This window comes from Lepus europaeus, chromosome 2, assembly GCF_033115175.1.
Source record: "Lepus europaeus isolate LE1 chromosome 2, mLepTim1.pri, whole genome shotgun sequence".
NCBI classification, from domain to species: Eukaryota; Metazoa; Chordata; class Mammalia; order Lagomorpha; family Leporidae; genus Lepus; species Lepus europaeus.
Genome location: NC_084828.1, coordinates 13649034 through 13668792, shown reverse-complemented (window position 1 = coordinate 13668792; position 19759 = coordinate 13649034). Strand labels below are relative to the sequence as shown.

Here is a 19759-nt window from a genome sequence, read left to right as displayed (position 1 = left end):
CCAACCACAGATTGAAAAGATTTGAGGAAAAATAAAACATGTCTGCCCTGAATATGCAACGACATGTATTTCCTTCTATTTCCTAAATACTACAGCATAGTAATTATTTACGTAGCATTTATAGAGCACTAGGTATTATAGGTAAACTAGAGATGACTTAAAGTATATGGGAAGAGATGCACAGGTTCTAAGTAAATGCTATGCCATCTTATGGAAGGGACTTGAGCATCCATGGATTTTGGTATCTGTACAGGGTCCGGGGACCAACCCCTGCCACATACCAAGGGATGAATGAGTGCCTAAATATACCTTCATCTAAAACATCAGAGCCCACACAACTGCAATAACCTTTAGACAAGAACACTTCACAATGTCAGCTGGATGTGGAGCATGGGCTTCCAACGAGCTTGCTGCTCTCAGCATTCCTTCCACCTGTAGCCCTGTACACAGCTCTCAGTCTGCACATCTGGGCCTGAGTTGGCCCTGATCTGTAAACTGGGTTGCAGGGCTCAGTTTATGTTCCCTGGTGTTCCTCATCTACCACCTCCCCCCACCCCCACCTATACCTGGGGAAAGAATTAAGGGTTTGTTCCTGTCTCATTCCACTTAATTCTCATCTTCAGTTTCTGTCCTCCTCCTCCCACTTTTGGAGCTGTATTACAGAAGGAAGGATGGGATAGGGTTAAGAGTTGAGAGGCTGCCTTTTCCCATAAGGTAGCCAGGAAAAAAATGTTCAGGCCTAAGATGATCCAGGGCGGGTAAATGGGGGCAAAGGAGACAAAGCGGCCTCAGTAGGCAAGTATGCCATTTGAAAGCAGTATGGTATCTGAAGATTAAGACACCCCAGGGCCAGGGAATCAAGGCCAATAGAATAACTGTGACTTTTCCTTTCTTGCCAACACCATGGTGTCTCTTTCAAATTGATAAGTAACTTCTAAATGCCTTCAAATCCCATCAAATTAAATGTGTTATGAAGGAGTTCAAAGGTATCTTAAGGAATTTGATCAATATATACAAACACTTATTAATTAGGATGGTTCATACAAATATCAGACCACCTGGTCGCTTCTCAGGGGTTGCTCTCATGGGATATTTTTAGCCTATTAAGCATTATACAATGCTTAATTGAAACAATGTCAAATTTCTGGATTTGTATTTTATTATAATTTTGTAAGATGCAATCATTAAAGAAGACTAAGTGATAGTCACATTTCTTATATACAGTTTGCTGCAAATACATCACTGTTTCAAAATAAAGCGAACCAAGCCTTAACTACCAGGACAGTTCTTGTTAAATAAAATTTTAGCTTAAAAGTAAGGATTCTTTCAAAAGAAGTGCATTTGAAACCACCTCCCCTATAAATGAAAATCACCTAGAATATTCTATAATTCCAATGACTAACATAATAAAATATAAGCATTTATTGGGCATGATCTAGCAAAAAATAATCAGAAAATACAAGACAAACAGACCAATGGCCCAGAGTGAAGTTAAGTAGAAAGAGAAAAAAACTGAGACAGACCTTGTTCTGCTCAGGTCCTTGTAAGTCAGAGAGTGGGGCTCTCAGAGAAAAGAGAACTGGACAAGGAACTCCCCTAATGTAGTAAATAAATCCATACACGTCTCGGGCTCACCCCTCAGATGCCCATACCTGGACTAAACCAGAGCAGACAGCACAGGCTTTGAGAACTGAATCACCATGTAAACCACAGCCCAACCCTCAGACTAACCCCTGGGTGACGCATGAGTGGCAGAAACCCAAAGTAGCATAGCAAAGACTCTGAAATCTAAACTGATGTGAAAGTCTCCACCCGACCGAGGTGAGACAGAACTTGCAATCCAGTCCCAGCTGGGTTGACTGCCTGAGAAAACAGTAACAAAGAAAAATCAATATTCTCCAGATGACTTCAGTAAGAACTTGAGTCTCACAACATAATATTCAAAATATCCAAGCTGCATTCAAAGAACCTGGAAAATCTAGCCAGTTCCCTAGGGCAAAGACAATCAATAGATGCCAACCTCAAAGTGGCCAAGAATCTAGAATTATTCCACAAAGACTTTTAAAGCAGTTATTATAACTGTGTTTTCTAAGTAGGGGTAAACACTCTTAAATAAAATTATTAATAAACACTCTTAAATAAAAAATTAATTGCTTGCAATGTGTATGCACAATCACTATGACCCTCAATGATGATACACAAGTAGAGAAATACAACATACACACAAAATAAAGGTAAACACTGTGTGACCCAAGGTATAATAGGTCTGCTACATTTGTCAATCACCCCAAAGCTATATTTTCTTAGCACTGTGTGAGAAAACATTCCAACTAATAGGAAGCCCACACATGGTCAAAGTCCTCAGCAGACAGATCAATGAAACATATTTCCATAACCACAAATTGTTGAGAGGATAAAGAGGGAGGGGATGAAAAGATTCAAGGAAATCTGGAATTAATCTCTACACCTGGAGGACTAAGAAGGTTACACAGGTTGAGCATATTCAAAATGCCTGGGACCAGAAGTGATTAGGATTTTGGGACTTTTCAGATTTTGGAATATTTGTATATGTATAATGAATAAGACATCTTGGGGTTGGGACCAAAATCAAAACACAAAATTCACCAATGTTTCGTATACACCATCTACATAGAGTCTGAAGGTAAGTTTAGATGATATTTTTAATAATTTTGTGCATAGGGGCCCTGCGCTGTGGCATAGCAGGTAAAGCCAGTGCCTCCACTGCCAGTTCGAGTTCTGGATGCTCCACTTTCAAGCCAGCTCTCTGCTGTGGCCTGGGAAAACAGTGGAAGATGGCCCAAGTCCTTGGGCCCCTGCACCCACATGGGAGGTCCAGAAGAAGATCCTGCTCCTGGCTTCAGATTGGCGCAGCTAAGACCTCTCTTTCTGCCTCCCTTGCTCTTTGCGTAACTCTTTCAAATAAAAATAAATAAATCTTTCAAAATATAAATTCATGAGAAAAGGAAGTACAGAGTAAATGTATTTAAAAAATAGTAAACTTGTGCATAAAACAATGTTTCACAGTATTGAAATATCCACTTACAGCATCATGTTGGAAAACAAAGTTTTGGATTTAAGATTTTTGACTGAGGGATGCTGCACCTGTAGTAATATTTTTATGGTTCAGGGTGTCTAATCCCCTGGCTGACACTCATCCTGGCAGACAGCAGGCTGTCCCACCCACAGCTGAGGAACAAAACCCCACAAGGGGCAGATGACCGGGACCTATCCCTTCAGGTGTCAATAACCAGAAAGATGCTTCCACCACTGAGGTACATCATTTCTGCAGCAAAACTCTCCTCACTCTCAGGAAGTAAGCACTCACATTTGAGGTGCACACTTTGAGCAGGTTAAAGGTGTCTTTAAGAATATTAACAAGCAAATACTTCCCCCATATCTACATGTGCTAACTCTATGTCAGAATTTTAAAAGAAACTATTCTGGATACAGGGCTTATGGGTCATTTTCCTTTTCACAATTATACTTTGGGGGAGTACTTTCTAAAGTTTCTCTGTGAAGCACGTAATTCATTTTAAGGAAAGAAATAAACAAAACACTTTAACTCACTGAATTTTTTTTTTCAGGGTTGGGGGGGTGTAGTAATTGAAGAGTGAGAATGTAGGCACCCTTGCAGACAGCTACAACGACAGCAAACCCACATTTCAAACAAATGACTGGAGGAAATTACTTAAATAAAATACTACTGAACTTAGATTTAGTCACTCATCTGTCCGTTCCAAAGGCACGGCATTGTGTCTGATTTTTATATACCCCCTACCCATTTTATTCTAATCTCCTGATAGCAGGAATGACAGCTTACCTGTCCTTGTATTTAAAACCTAAATATGCTGAAGTTTTTAGTCCAACTCTTCTATATTGAAACATACATCATGGAGCTTATCTTTTAATGAGGCTACTTCAAATCTATGAAAACATTAGATCCCAGTGGTAAACCCAACAAAATCCAATTCAAATTTTATTCAAGTTGAAAGTTAACTGTAAAAGCAAGGTTTCTATGCTGTTGTTAAGGAGAATTGTGAAATCCAACCATAAAACATTTAATGATGTATGTAAGTCATAATTATTAATAATGTAATTTGAATGTAATGATCACCCTCCTCTACTTGAAAACAGACCTCAGAAACAGTGAGAGAAAGGGATGAAATGTATTTATTTCAAAGTTAAATTTGAAGTGAAAATCACAAGACAACAGATTGCAAATTTAAAATTAGATTCTAGTGGGAGGTCTTGGTTTCAAGCCTGTTTTTTTCCCTACTGGAGGCTGAGCTTGAAGACAAGGGGGGAAAAGAGCTAAGATTAAACTGAGACAAAGTTCTGAAAGTTTTTGCTGCATCTTTACAACCCTTGCAAACAGTTTTGCCAAGTCACACACAAATAGCCCTAACACAAGACACTAACCAAGAAAATTTCACAACAAATAAAAGATGATCTTTGGTTTAGAAGATTATTATATTTTGACTGTGTTTATTTTTGCTCTTTAAAGATGATCCAAAGCAGAAATAAAATAGATCATTGTTTTGAAGTTTGATTTTGAAGTCCTTTTTCAAACATAATCCATTACAAAGAAGGTGAGGCTCAGGGATAAATTTAAAAGATCCTGAGGGCAATTCACAGGAGAAGAAAAGATTTCACCACCACTTGCTTTCTGTCTCTCTCTCTCTCTTTTTTAAACACTAATGCTTTTTGAATTGTCAGTTGGGTACAACCTTAATCCAAGGAAGTGATTCCAAATTCTTTTTCCCACGAGCTCCATACATCACAAGAAATTCAACTGTAGTGAAAATGCACCTATCCTTCCACCTTGGAAGCATTTCTGTGAATTCATGCACACATTCACAGGCTCAAATACAAACAGAGAAACCTACCTTAGAAGGCAACAGTGGACCCCAGCCCAACTTGCCCCAGGAGCACTGTGGCATTTAGATATTAAGATGGGAAGGTGGCAGGTGTCTGTGGCTAGGGCTGGGGAGTGTGTCAGCACCTGCTCCCCGGGATGGCCATCACAGTCTCATCTGGGATAATGCGCTGAAAACCTGGAGAGGAGAGGGTGGAAGAGGACGCAAAAACAGAAAGGAAATGATCAGCCAGAGGAAAGAGAAATTCCCATCAATTCCGTTTTCATCACTTCTTCGATACCAACTGTGTATTTAGCTATACATGTCAAATGATAGGCTTAATCAGCTAGGTAAATACATATCAGAAAATTTACCTTCATGGTGATAAACAGCCCTCCAAACTAAGTTACCATTTTTATCTATCTCTGCAGATAAAGACAATGGATAGCAAAAACATGTTACTATGGAATGATTTCCATTGTCCCTTCTTAATCATCAGAAGAGTCTCAACAAACAAAAAAATGAATCAAAGGAGCCTGCTATTCTCAAAGTAGAGCTATATTTATAATGGGAGTTGAAGAAAAGCTAAAACAATAGAACTAAATATAAGAATATTTTAAAAAGTCTGTAGGAAATGGAAATAAATGATAATTTTATTTTGGTGTAAAATCTTTTGAAATCCATGGGAATGCATATTATGAAAAATCTATGCATGGGACTAAAAACAAAGTCCACACCAAAATAAGCTGATCTTTTGATTTTCCATTTGAAAATTTCCGCTTTTCACAAACTTTTTGAAGTCCTCTCATAAACAGACTATGTGGTTGTATATATATGTTTTCTTCCAATGGCAGACTTTAAATCCACAGAAGAGTCATAAAGAGTATGTCCAGGGAAGAATTTAGGTAAAATATCCAAACTGTAGTTTAACGTAGGACATAATCTGATAAGGAGAGCTCCAGAAACAAAAGTACCCATTTTCTCTTCTTTTTGTTTCTGAAGCCTGCCTTAGGAGGTAAGATTGCAAAAGGGCTGCAAAATTTCTTTGGACAGCAGCATCCTCTCCTTGGCCTGCTGACCTTGCCTCCCTGGATTGCCCACCACTCATAGCTGGTGGTTTCATCCAAGTGGGAGACTGAGATGCAAAATACTTTGAGCACAGACATAGAAAAAATGGCCCATTTCATGGGGAAAAAAAAAAAAAAAACACAGGGAGGCTGCAAGTAAACAAATATATACATCGTTACAGAACAGAACAATAGCCAGAGTTACAATTCTTTATCTAGGAAAATGTGTTATTTAACCATGAAGTTAGTGACTCATGCTTGCGGGAAGGGAACACAAGTTCTCTGCAACACCTCATTATTAGCCCCATAATATGTGCCCTTTTCATAATTCCCCCATGACTATCCCCTGCTCCTTCCCCTTTCCTAAGCATCTACCTTTAACTGCTCTCTGCAAATTTCCAAATTTTCAAGGCAGTTCCTGAATTGCTTAGGAACTGGCACAAATTAATAAGCAACAGCCCATTTATATTGAAATGGACTCATTACTGTGCCAGCTGCCAATAATTTGCAAGGCTGGTTTCTTGCTGGCAAAGGAGGCCTGCAGGCTGCATGTCCTTCCACCTGCACAAGGGAGGCTGATAATGCATTTTTTATACTTAAAAACAATTACATATTCTATCTACCAGAACTACGATTTTTCTCTATTTATATTCTTCTAGTCTCTGAGCAGAAAAACAATATGGAGACGAAGGTGACAGTTATGGAGCATTATTTATAAGACACAAAAGAAAACGAAACCAATTGGGTTTTCTATAATGTTTTTCTAATGTTGGTGGGGGGAAAAATTAGCCATGACCCTGGCTGTGGAATGGATCTAAGATGTGGACTCACAAAGAGTTCTACCTTTGTTCTCTTGCAATTAACAGTTACAGTAGTACTTCAAAAAGTGTATGGAAAGTAAAATTAAAAGATAAGTTCATTTTGGCATAAATTATTTTGAAATCTATAGACTAGGTATCTTCAAAAAGTCATGGAAAATGTGTATTATGAAAAAGCTATACATGAGATTTTAAAATGTTCTTCCATCAAAATAAACATCTCTTTTTAAAGCTTTATTTATTTATTTTGAAGGTCAGAGTTATGGGGAGAGAGTGAGAGACAGAAAACATGTCTCTTTTTCTGAGGGAAACAGACACACACACACACACACATACACAAAGGGCAGACAGACAGGCAGGGCTCCACTGGTTCATTTATCAAAAGCCCACAATGGCCAGGGATGGGCCAGGGCCAATGCCAGGAACTAGGAATGCAATCCATATCTCCATTGGATGGCAGGGATCCAACTACCTGAGCCACACCACTGTACTAGGAGAAGTTGGGAACTAGAATTGGAGCCAGAACAAAACTCAGGAGCTCTGAAGTGGAATGCAGGCATCTTATCCAGCATCTTAGGCCTTAATTCCATTTTCAACCAACTTTTTCTATGCTAAGGTCATAATGTGTCAACAAGGACTGACTTGGCTTATTACAAGTTAACGCCCACGTCCTTGTTAACATATGGCTTAGCAATTCAAGAATTACCAATACTTTGTGGTTTTTTTCAAGAGCTATAAAGAATTTAATTTTGCCTTCAAAAAGCTATATACCAAGCTCAGTGTTAGGAATTTGGGCCTGGAGTCATACCTCATAGGTCAATTCTAGCTTTGAAAATCAAATCTTTGCTTGTGGAGTGACCTGGGGCAAACTCTCAATATCAGTCTATTCCCTCCAAAAGTAGGTATAATAATACTTCCTAAGAGCATTAAATGAGATAATCTATGTTAGACATTTTGCCTCACAGCCACCACATAATCAGTTCTCAATAGATGTTAGCCATCATTTCCACTATCATTTAACACTTGGTAAACCATAAGGAGTATGCTGTGGTCAGGGGCACTATTATGGGATCTTCCTTAACAGGATACCTATTTCACTGCGAATGAATCTACGTTACAGAATCAGATCGGTGACCTTACATTTACCACAGAACAGTATGGTGAATTCACTAATGCACTGGACGAGGAGGTACATTCAGCCTGCACACACACACACGCCAGGCTGAGGAAATCCCGCAGGACCAGTCTGCCTGCTCGCACTCCCTTCAGCTGACCCCCAGTGGTGTGAGTGTTGACTACGGCAACTTTTTAGGTCTTGCTCTGAGTCATCCTCAACTCACAGTCAATTTCTATGCCAGAGGTCAAATAGCCACTTTTCACAGCAAAATGTGTGTACTGAAGGTGGGGACAGTATTACCAAAACTAATCTCAGGCTTCAAAATCTACAAAACAGATGGGACTGAGAAGCCCTACTGCTCCAATCCTGTTGTATGTTTTAATGGAAGAAATTAGAAGTGGCAGAAATATTGTGCCTATGGCATCTAATCCATGGCTTTTCTTAAAAAGTCAGCTAGACCAGAAGTTTCTTTTTCACCTTCAAAAATACTCATAAGGGGCTTTCTGTCATTTTTAAGTCCTTGTGAGTTCCAAGAAACCAGAGTATATAGAGAAAAGTGTATTGTGTTTGACCTCAAAATACCCAGAATGTATTACGTACTAAATTATGTAACCTTAGACTAGTAAATTACCCAAAAACCACCTAGAAAAATGAGGATGCAATTTATCTACTTCATGGACTCCTACCCGAAAGGTAGTTATAATAAAGAAATTAGAGAATGATATCAAGCACTACAAACTATGTATACAGTTCTTAACTCTGTTTATAATGGCTTAGTGCCCCGCAAATGCTCCCTAACTAGTAAGTTAATGAGAATCTGGAAATTTACCCTTACCCTGGACCTAAAGGAGTAAATGGGGGGGCAAAGATCATGGATCAAAATCCTGAATATTTGTTATGTGTGGTGAATACCAAAAAGACTTAGTTTTCAATATTCATACTTAGACCCTAAATCAGTATTGGATGGATATATGGACAGACGAGTAGATAGATGGACAGCTGATATAGGGCACTGGAAAATTTAAATAATTTAGAAATTAAGGTTAAAGAAAATTCACCATTTTCTTAACTTTAAGAAAGAACTCAAGAATGTCTTTCAAGGCTGTATAATGTAAAATAGGGCAAAAGCAATTACTACTGGAACAATAAAGGAAACACAAAGGTTACAACAAATGGAGAGGATACACCCACCCTAGGGTAACATGGTACACCCTACTGAACTCACACCAGCTCAAGTGAACAAGAAACTTGATAATAGACACTCAAATAGGGAAGACAGGGTGGTTATAAAATTCACAAAATTGGGCCAGCATTGTGGTATAGTAAGCTAAGCCTCTGCCTGCAGTGCCAGCATCCCATATGGGCACTGGTTCATGTCCCAGCTGCTCCTCTTCCAACCCAGCTCTCTGTTATGGTCTGGAAGAGCAGTAGAAGATAACCCAAATGTTTGGGCTCCTGTACCTGCATGGGGGACCTGGAAGAAGCTCCTGGCTCCTAGCTTAGGATCCACCCAGTCCTGGCCTTTGAGGCCATTTGGGGGAATGAACCAGCAGATGGAAGACCTTTCTCTCTGTCTCTCCCTTCTCTGTCTTTAACTCTGCCTCTCAAATAAAAAAATTAAATGTTTTTGAAAAAATTTCACATGGAGGTCGGCACTATGACCCAGTGGGTTAATGCCCTGGCCTGAAGTGCCAGCATCCCATATGGGTGCCGGTTCAAGACCTGGCTGCTCCACTTCTGATCCAGCTCTCTGCTATGGCCTGGGAAAGCAGTAGAAGATGGTCTGAGTCCTTGGGCTCCTGCACCCATGTGGGAGATCTGGAAGAAGCTCCTGGCTCTTGGTTTCAGAATGGCACAGCTCCAGCTGTTGTGGCCAACTGGGGAGTGAACCATCAGATGGAAGACCTTTCTCTCTCTCTGCCTCTCCTCTCTCTCTGTAACTCTGACTCTTAAATAAATAAATAAATCTTTAAAAAAATTTTCACAAAGTTCAAATCAACTCAGAATGAGGACAAATGTTCCTGATCCTAAGATCCAACAGATATTTCCACTGGTGGCCCTTGCAGGCCAGAGGGGTATGATGAGCTATGGAATGAACCTCATCCTCTGCACGTGCTTGAGACAAATTTCACATACATGTTTCTCGTCTCAACAATTGATTTTTCAAACTGCCAATTTGGCAACAGACATTCTGAGGAGGTAGGATGCTGCTGAAGCCCAGAAGGCTGCCCAGTGTATGGGAACATGCTGGCTCCTGGAGGTGGGGCTCTCCAGCTCAGCCTCAGTGTAACTGGTGACCACACCCCATCTGGTATAAAGAAACAGTTCCTCCAAGAGTCTGGTTCACTGGCTTTTGTGAAATCTGAGATTCCAGCACAGACTCACAAAAGGAGAGGCCCTCAGGTGAGCCATACGACCACTGACGGCTCTGGCACAACTCCAGGATTCTCAGTGACAAACCAACCCCTTTTCACAGACGAATGAATCATCAGAGGAGCTAAAAATTCTTACTCCATAAACCATAAATGAAATGGTTTTAGCCTAACATTATTTTAAGAGAGATATAAACAAACACCCCAATCAGTCAAATAAAACCCTAAAAAGATACCTATCCACAGACCACCCTGATTTGGAGCACTGTAACTTCCTAGTACATTCAATATTTTTAAGCTCAGGAGCTATCTACTAAAATAATAACTTTAATTTTAGAGCAGTGACTCTTTGGCAATACCTAACCAACAGGTTCCACTGCGAAGACATTAACATATTCCTTAGGAGTCAAGTCAGTGCATTTCAAGATGAAGTAGTATGCTTCCTCCGACTCAGGGAGACCTACCATTTATGGAAAGCCTACTACTTACTATCTGCCTGGCACTGTGTTCGTGGCTTTAGGCCAAAATACTCTTCGAAGTTTCCCTGAGTTCTTGCTGTTTATCATCCTGCAACTACAATCAGACACCTCCAACTGGCAACCGCCAATGCCCCAGACTCCAACATTACATCATGTACTGTGATGCTCCCTACCACTGTCATCTGAGGATGTTTGGAAACGACCAGTCCCCAAGGGCTCTACTACACAGCTGGCCATCAGACTACCGAACGCCCATACAGTCTGACCTAGCAATGGCTTGCATGAGGCCCCAGCTGGCTGAAATGGGTTTAACAACTTTTTAGGACATTCCAGGAGAATCGCATGATTTCCCCAAAATCTAAGCAGCACCATTCTCATTTCTTAAAGCCATAAAACTACGAAAAACCTGAGGACTCTACCCAAGGTTTCAAGAGTAGAGACCTGAGCATAGCTTTGGGCTGGCACTTCCCTGCCCAACTACTGATTTGAGGTTTGAATCACGTCAGAAAAGCACACCCAAGTCACTGAGACAGAGAGTAGAGCATTTAATCCCAAAACAAAATGGAAACTGAGACGAATGTCACCTTTTAGGCTGCAATCTGTCCTTTATTGTTTCACCACCTTGAGGTTTAGGACATAGGGAGATCCCAGTGAGACAGAACTAGGACAGCTGAGTGCCAGTAACAACAATGTGGGAGAGAATGGCATTCTGTGGAAAGAGCTTTCACATCTTCTACAAAACATAATAAAGTATAATCCTTAAACTGCACACCAGAGTTATCTTCTCGAGAACACACCAACACCAAAATAAAATCACTTTAGTCAACAATTTTCCAAAATCAAAGTACCCAGGACTTATCCTTTTGGCAGCCCCACCTCCAGGTCCCATGGAAGCTATGGATGCTGCACCACGCATGGAAGAAGCCACATTTCTGGGTCCTGGCAGCTGCTGCCAGCCGGAGACCTCCTCCAACTGATCTAAAAGTATGAAAGTGCAAGCTGTCATTCCTAGGATGGCCTCTGACTTCTACAATTGAGCCTCTCCATTAACCTGTTCTCTTACCATATGGCCAGGAGGGAAATCTTGCAGCCCAAAATATGACCAGGAAGACAAGGGGTTCAGGTCCAAGCAAAACTGGACATGGCCATTGTCCACAATTGCACTCCCCCAACCACCCACAAGGCACCGTTCCCCAACCTGGAGCTGCCTTCTCACACAGATTGGCAGGAGGCCTCTGTGGCAACTACACCGGTCAGCTATAAGGGCTGGGAAAACCTGCAGTGTAGACAGGAGAATAAACATTACCACGCTCTCTGAGGTTACTGGGAGAAAGCATGACAAATCCACTTTGCTGGTCTTTCACAATTGGTGCCTATACAGCCCATTCAGAAGAATCCCTCCCCTCCTGGTACTGCCACTTTTTCCCTGGCTGTGTCACTGATGCCACTGCATTTGGATTGGCCAGAAAATGTGACATTCTTCTTTTAAGAAAAAAATGAGATTTTAGGGGCAGACATTGTAGCACAGCAGTTTAGGCTACCACTTACAATGCCAGGTCTCATATCAGAGTGCTGGTTCAAGTCCTAGGTAAATCTGCTTCCAATACAGCTTCCTGCTAATGCACCTGGGAAGGAAGCAATTGGTGGCCCAAGTAATTGGGCCCTGATACCGTGTGGGAGATCTGAATGGAGTTCGAGATTGCTGGCTTCAGCCTGGTCCAGTCCCAGGTGTTTCAGGCGTTTGAGGAGACAACCAGAGGATAGAAGATTCTCTCTCCCTCTCTCTCCCTCTCTCTCTCCCTCTCTCTCCCTCGCTCTCCCTCTCTGTCACTCTGCCTTTCAAATAAATCTTGTACCTTAAAGCACATGATTTTAACCTTTTAAGGAATTCCTACCAAGCATTTTCAAAATGGAGGTGATTGTTCATCCATAGGTCTTTATCTTTTCAAAGAGAATTATGGGGTTGGGGCCGGCACCGTGGCTCACTTGGCTAATCCTCTGCCTGCGGCGCCGGCATCCCATATGGGCACTGGGTTCTAGTCCTGGTTGCTCCTCTTCCAGTCTAGCTCTCTGCTGTGGCCCAGGAAGGCAGAGGAGGATGGCCCAAGTGCTTGGGCACCTGTACCCACGTGGGAGACCAGGAGAAAGCACCTGGCTCCTGGCTTCGGAGCAGTGTAGCTCCAGCCATAGTGGCCATTTTGGGGGTGAACCAACAGAAAGAAGACCTTTCTCTCTGTCTCTCTCTCTCACTGTCAAACTCTATCTTCAAATAAAATAATAATAATAATAATAATAATAATAATAAAAAGAGAATTATGGCTCAAATCTGAAGACTCTGTCAGAGACATCAGAAGAAGACAGACTGATGGAACAGGGTTCAAAAACCATAGAAGCCAGAGTCACTCCCTCCATACTTAGCCCCAGATGTTCTTATCCTCTCTCCTTCTTTAAAATTGGGGGAAACAACACAACACAAAATGATAAAACCTTTCAAAGTGCCCTTCATTTTTTATTTGCAAATCACTTCAAATTGTTTGGCATTTATACAATTAAGACTACAAGCTCTAACAGGTACAGCATAATTCTTTGTTCAGCAGATTCTAAGAAACACTTTTTTTTTTCTTTAACATCTCTGAAATTGAATGCATCTCACAATCGCAACAGTGTATTGTGGTTTAATTGACACCATTTTCTTTTATTCTTAGTGGAACATAAAATAATAGAGTAGCACTTCTTATGAAAGAGAGTATATAAAACTTGATTTCTAAGTAGCAACACTTATGACTATCTAAAAACTGCTTGTGAATCATTTGAGTGAAGTATTTATGTAAGAATCTAACTGATTATTGACCATTCAGTTCAACTCAGTCAACATTTATTGAGCACCTATTGTATATGTGGGCTGAGGAAATGAACATTTTCTTATCATCTCTACAACAAGGAAAAACAACTGACATTTACCCACTCTGAGACAGGGCTGCAGGTCTGGCATTGTTAACAGGGAATGACAGGAAGAAAGAGACAAAGCTGCCAGGAGAAGCTATCAGCTGAACCCAGGTTAACAGGATTTGGTTAGCCTGTGAGGACAGGAGAAAATAAACAGAGATGGGAGAGAATCTGCACAAAAGATGAAAGGTAAAAAAAAAATTCCAGGAGAAGAGAAGGTTTGAGCAAGGCTCTAAGAAGTAAAAGTATCGGGGTCAGCGCTGTGGCATAGCAGGTAAAGCTACCGCCTGCAGTGCCAGCATCCCTTATGGCACTGATTGGAGTCCTGGCTGCTCCACTTCCAGTTCAGCTTCCTGCTAATGTGCCTGGGAAAGCAGTAGAAGATGGCCCAGGTCCTTGGGATCCTGCACTCACGTGGAAGACCTGGAAGAAGCTCCTGGCTCCCGGCTTAGGATTGGTTCATCTCCGGCTGTTGCAGCCATTTGGGGAGTGAACCAGCAGAAGGAGGATCTCTCTCTCTCTCTCTCTCTCTCTCTCTGTCTCCTCCTCCTCTCTCTCTGTAGCTTTGCTTTTCAAATAAATAAATGTTTAAAAAAAAAAAGAAGTAAAAGTATCATCAGCTCAATGCTGTAGAGAAATAAGTGCATGGAAATGAGCTGGAGGTGATGAGGCTAAAAGAATGGGTTAGGGCTACGCATGCTACACAAAAGAGATGTGAGACATGACCAAGCATGGTTTCCAATCCCAGATAGCCTTCAACAGCTGGAGACTTAGTGTAACCAGTCAATCACAAGGAGTGGCCAAATGGGATACCGAGTGTCTAGTGTCTTGGTGCAATCAGAATGACAGGTGGAGTCACCAGGACTTAGTGCCCACATCCACACCTATGAGGAATGAAGGAGGGAGAAGCAGACAGAGACTCCTCTGAAGCTCCAGTCTGGCAGCTGAGAACATGGAAGGGAACAGTAGTACCTCGCTGAGTTCTACCTGAGCAACCGATTCGCAAATCCTATTCTTGAGAGGCTGAACTTGACTTGCAGTGACCTGCTTGGAAGTTCAGTGTCCATTCCATAAAAGACCTCAAAACAAAGGAACAAGGTTGAAACCCTCTAGGGCAGCAATATTTTTTTTAATCACCTTCCTGTCTCAGGTGGGGTTGCTATAACAAAATACCTTAGATTGAGTGATTTAGAAACAACAGAAATTTATTGCTCACAGTTTTGAAGACCATAAAGTCCAAGCTCAAGATCAAGGCACCCACAGTTCAGTGTCCAGTGAGCTTCTGTTCCACACAGCACTTCCTTGCCACATTCTCACAAGATGGAGAGGGGCGAACAGGAGCCCTCAAGCTCTTTCCTGAGGGCACGAACACCGCTTATGAGGGCACTGCTCTCCTGACCTGATCAGCTCCCAAAGGCTCACCTCTTAACATGCTCACATTGGGTATTACGTTCCAACAGACAAGCCCACAGGGGACACAAATGTTCAGATCACAGCATTTCCCAGAAAGCTTAGATTAGGAAGGATACCAGAACAGAGACACAAATAATAGCCAACTGAATCTTCTACCACTTTTTAAGCCAATACGTGTACTAACAAATGGATTAAATGACATCAATAATTTAACATAAAAATTTTAAATGATGCCTCCTCGAGATGGGTACCTGGTCTAGCAGTTAAGATGCTGCCAGTAGAGGTGCCCCATCCAATATCAGAGTGCCTGGGTTCAAATCCTGGCTCTGCTCCCAATCCAGCTTCCTCCCTTCTCCTGAAAGGAAGCAGATGATGCCCAGCGCAACCTGTAGGCAGGTTTAATGTTTTACAGATGGAGGAAGTGGTTCATATGGAAGCCAACTGGCTAGTGCAAGGGCACAGATTCATTAAATGACAGATCTGTCCAGATCCATCATCTGTGATCTGTGTGTACATCACGCTGCCTTCTGGGAGAAATTGTCAGCACGGTAAATTTTGACCCTGAGTAATATAACTGTCTGTGGGATAGGCCCAAGGAGATCTCCAGCAGGAGGCTGGGAGGAGTGATTTGTGCTGAAGACAGATTTAAGTAGCTGAAGCTAGAGGACCTGGATGAGTTTGTGAAAGAGAGAAATACTCTATGGAGAGTCAGGCAGAAGTGTGTGGGCAGAAGCTATAGCTGAGGCAAGAGGATCATCTGAGGAGTACAAAGGCATGAACCCAAGGGAAGGGAGTAATTTTTGGAGGAGCTGCTGATCTGTATGGTCACATGCCCATGTGAACTCCCAATGTGAGCTACTTCCATCAGCATTGACTTCTGATTTTGGGGCTGGTGAGAAACAGTGGGTTTCTTCTGGAAGATACGGTCAGTTTTCCCCATCTCTAAGGACCAAAATTTTATTAAAATCTTTTAAAAATAACTTTTATACTTATTATTAGCCTGTGTTCTTCCAGGCTAGATTAACTGAAATTTCTTGGCTGCGTGTCCTGCCTGTGTCTGAAATAACCCATACTGAAAAAAACAGTTATGATTGAAAACCCATTTTTCGCTTACTGCATCTTGGTCAATCATGATCCATTGTACTGTTTTGTGGTGGATTGGGATGAATCTTATCATTTTCTTTTTTGATATATGGCATTGTTTTATCAGCTACTGGTAAAGGGATATTTACTAGTCTTTGTTGCAAAAAACATAATTTAATGGTTTGTAATGAGAGCTGATGCTGTCAGTGCATAATTTCATGGCAACACAAGGTTTTCAGCAGGTGTCCCCCAGGATAGCCTTGCTCAATTCTGCACAGTTTGGGCCCTTATATGGTGTTGCTTCCTAGTAAGATTGAAATGGAGGTAAAGTATAGACTGTGCAGATGGGGAGACCGAGGAATGTTTCAGTAAACAGCCTCAAGAGCAGCAGAACTGGACAACACATTTAGGCAGATGTAGCATTTACGTAGCTGACTGGCTTTTGCTGTAGAGACCTCTTGCCACCTGCCTACCCTACCTGAGTTTTCCATAGGCTGCTTCTTCTTAGGTTTGAGAACCATCCTCTGTTCCCCAGAACAGAGGGCTTCCATGTTGGATGGGTTCTTCAGGGCTAGCAAATTTCAGAAGATGTATTCCTTTTTCTCTCACATTTAAATTTCTTTGTATTTCTATTTTTTTCAAATATATTATGTACTTAGTATACACAGGAATTTGAAATGTGTATAACTTACTAGACCAGTCATATGTATATGTTGTGCATTCATTAAATAAATAAATACTGAGTCACTAATGCTGTTTTGGGCAGGCATGTTTAGCAGCATTTGATTGAATGGGGCTACCCATAGAGCCTCTTATGTGTTCCTGCACAGGCCAGGCACACTGACAGATTCTTAGAGGCCAGGCCCAGTGTCTGTCCCCCTGGCTCTGTGTGGGGTTCCATAGCTATTATTTGGCAGTGAATGTTAAGCTTTTAAGTTAGTTGCTGTCCTACAAGAAACAGATTGGCTTTGTAATTTTATGTATTGGTTTTCTGCATGGAGACTTGGTTACCACTTTTACAGATACGTTCCCATGACTCCCAGGAGCTGTCTTTTTGTGGTAAGAGAGATTATCCTATATGACTTCAGGGAGCGGCATATGTGCTTTCTGATTTTTTTTCCCTCTTTTTTTAAAGATCTAACTTGCAACTACTTTCTTATAGTTGCTTTTTCTTCTTTCCCTATTCGTCAGTTGGCTAGAGTGAATGTCAGTCACTATTCAGCCAAAAGGTCTCGCACCAACTTTTAAAGTGAGACTTGGATGTCCTTATGTCTTCCCTTTCAGGGCTGCAGCCCAGTGGGTCTTTTGCCTTAACTAAATCACTTCTTTACTGAAAAACCAAAGCCCAGATAAGAAAATCTTGTGCTTTCTATTATGATGCTCCATGGTTTTTGAATTGAGCAGATTAACAAAGCTTGGATTTATTTTTAGGTGTAGGGAGTATAAAAACTACCACAACATCCTCTTAGTTTTAAAGAGACTGGATGCTCAGAAAGCCTGGACTGTGTTGTTTGGACCCCATGGTTACTGAAAGTCTTTTCAGCCACTTCACCACTGCCTTTCCATGTGGTCAGCTCTCAGCCTTCACCATCATTGACATAAACCAGGGAGTGTTCGCTTGAGGTCTGCTTGGAGTTGTACAACTGACTTCTCATTTACTCTCTCATAGAAATGTTGAGTGATTGCCCTTAAATGCTATATTTTTGTGAAGTGGCACTTGGATGCATGTACTGATGCATTCTGGTTGCATCTCACTCTGATTTTGTTTAGCTTTGGAACGTTGCTTACAATTGATGATCTCATTTAAATAAGAAGACCAATCCCAGTGTGGTGAGTAAAGACCTACAAACCTAGAGCTTTTTTTTTTTTTTTTTTTTTTTTTTTTTAATAGGCAGAGTGGACAGTGAGAGAGAGAGACAGAGAGAAAGGTCTTCCTTTTCCGTGCGTTCACCCTCCAATGGCCGCTGCGGCCGGCGCATCGTGCTGATCCAAAGCCAGGAGCCAGGTGCTTCTTCTGGTCTCCCATGGGGTGCAGGGCCCAAGCACTTGGGCCATCCTCCACTGTACTCCCTGGCATAGCAGAGAGCTGGCCTGGAAGAGGGGCAACGGGGACAGAATCCGGTGCCCCGACTGGGACTAGAACCTGGTGTGCCGGCGCCGCTAGGCGGAGGATTAGCTTGTTGAGCCACGGCGCCGGCCAAACCTAGAGCTTTTTGGAGGCTGGATTCCAATGTGATTTACTTTTTACTTTATGACACCAAGTCACAGCTATTCTTTTTGAAAGTTTATGTATGTATGGATATAGGTATGTATGTATTTATTATATATATGTGTGTGAGAGAGAATCTTCTATTTGCTGGTTCATTGCCTGAATGCTCACAATAACCAGCACTGGGCCAGGCTGAAATTAGGAGTCTGGAACTCAATCCAGGTCTCCTATATGGGAGGCAGGGATCCAAGTTGTTGAGCCTTTTCTTCCTTTCTCCTCTCCTTCTTCTGCTTTGGCTTCCCCCAAGGCCCTTGAAATATCTACCTTCCCTAACCCTATCCTTCCAATCCAGACCTCCTTGCTTTTAATCCTCATCATTGGGGTTGGCACTGTGGCGCAGTAGGTTAATCCTCCACCTGTGTAGCCAGCATCCCATATGGGCGCCGGTTCTAGTCCCGGCTGATCCTCTTCCAATCCAGCTAGACTCTGCTATGGCCTGGGAAAGCAGTGGAAGATGGCCCAAGTCCTTGAGCCCCTGCACATGCATGGGAGACCCAGAAGAAGCACCTGGTTCCTGGCTTTGGATCGGTGCAGCTCCGGCCATTGCAGCCATTTGTGGAGTGAACCAGCGGATGGAAGACTTTTCTCTCTGTCTCTCCCTCTCACTGTCTGTAACTCTACCTCTCAAATAAATAAATAAAATCTTTTTAAAAAATCCCCATCACTATGATTCCCCTCTATTGACCAATTCACTCAATGTGTGCAAACTACCTATTTAAGATGCACTTATCGTCCTTCGAGAATGCTACGACTCCAAGCCTTGTCTGCTAATTGTGACACAAATACCCTCAGCACACCCAGCAGACAGAACAGTCATAGGAGTAGCGGAAAACCTCTCTGAACAGCTCATTTTACTCAAAAATTCCCCTTGTAGGTTAAGGAGGGCAAACGGGGGGGGGGGGGGAGGGAGAAGGGGTACGGGGACAGAATGATAATGGAATAAAACTGTTTATTTGCATGAATTTTTAAGATGAAACACTCAATGTCCCACAAAATAAAACAGCACATGGATGGAGTGTTTTTAAGTCTATTCTCTTTTCATATTGAAGTGCTTTATTGGGAAACCTTTGCAAAGCTCTGATCTTCCAATATTTTATTTTATTTGTTTATTATTTTTCTCCTGTGAATCTCCAGTTCCCAGTTACGTGACTATTTATCCTAGCCCTTCTCCTCTGGTAGCATCATGAGTTCCATGAGGGAAGGGAGCACAGCATTCTACTGCTTGCCAGCACACATGCCCACAAACACAGACACACCTGAGTTAGAGCTCTCCTGAGAAGGACAATCTACAGATTTGGAAGGATGGAGAGATGGGTGT

General features: G+C 41.9%; 1 protein-coding gene across 5 annotated transcripts in view; it reads right to left on the bottom strand.

The window, feature by feature from the left end:
- The window catches only part of TIAM1 (TIAM Rac1 associated GEF 1), a 454781-nt gene that overhangs the window by 153909 nt on the left and 281113 nt on the right, over nt 1-19759 (bottom strand). For all 5 annotated transcript variants that reach the window (XM_062206186.1, XM_062206194.1, XM_062206213.1 and 2 more), the window contains one exon: nt 4908-5075. The gene's annotated coding sequence lies outside the window, so the exon portion shown is untranslated. The remainder of the gene's footprint in view (nt 1-4907; nt 5076-19759) is intronic.